At 47.5% G+C, this 906-nt stretch overlaps 1 pseudogene; it reads left to right on the top strand.

Moving 5' to 3' along the window:
- Positions 1-307, top strand: LOC106149155 (annotated as a pseudogene).
- Positions 308-906: the final 599 nt, after the last annotated feature.

The following is a 906-nucleotide window of genomic DNA, read 5'->3' as shown; positions in this document are numbered from 1 at the left end:
GAGATGTCCCAGAGCCGGGTATCAGCGTCGTGTGCCAGCAAGAAAAAGGACCGTAAGAAGGAGCAGGGCTATCGATTAGAACTTTTGTGCTTTGATGTCAAAGCCAGTGAAAGGAGGGATGGCCGTAAAGAGGCGGAGGAACCAGAGGAGGTGTACACTCGGAGCAAGCGCCCTTGAGTAGCAGCGGGAAGAAGATCTACAGCACGTTGCTGTGGGATAGAACCCGGGTGCTCCGCAGTGCAGATGGACACCACAAAGGAAAGTAATGTTTGCTCTGATTACGCAGAAGTAAAACATTATAAATGTGCTTTGGCTTTCTCGCTGTTGTTCTTCGTGTTATCACTAATTCTATAGCTCGAGAGTGGACACAGGTACTGACACAAATGGAGAATTACTTTCTATATAAGGTCAGTATATAAGCCAGAGAGGATGACCATTTTCATATTCAGTATTGTTAGAAATCTCCATGGAGTTTACATTTCAGAAGGGAAATGAAAAGGAAACACCTAGAAACATAGGTTTATGTCAGCTATGAGCAGAGGAAAGGAATGGAGTGGGTGCCCTCAAGCCTGGGTGAAGTGAGAACAAGCCGTAGGGAGCTGGGTAAGCAGAGTATTCCAGCCAAGGCCCCCAAAATGTACTTGGCAGAGAGGAGTGGAAAGGGAGGGGACAGTGAGGTCACAAGGTGTTTATGGACTTGGGTATCACAGGCACAGGTCAGGACTTTGCCTTCTACGCCTAGTGAGATGGGAAGGTGTTGGAGGCCTTTGATCTGCTCTGATTTCGGTTTTCACAAGACTTCCTCTGTGTGCAAGGCCCTGAGTTCAAGTTCCAGGACTGTCATCAACAAAAACAAGCAAGGATTCTTCTGGCTGAGGTTCAGAGAGTTGTCACAGAAAGAAGCAG

This window comes from Chinchilla lanigera, unplaced genomic scaffold (genome assembly GCF_000276665.1).
Source record: "Chinchilla lanigera isolate Chin_1 unplaced genomic scaffold, ChiLan1.0 scaffold00037, whole genome shotgun sequence".
Classification (NCBI taxonomy): Eukaryota; Metazoa; Chordata; class Mammalia; order Rodentia; family Chinchillidae; genus Chinchilla; species Chinchilla lanigera.
This window is presented reverse-complemented; position numbering and strand designations above follow the sequence as displayed.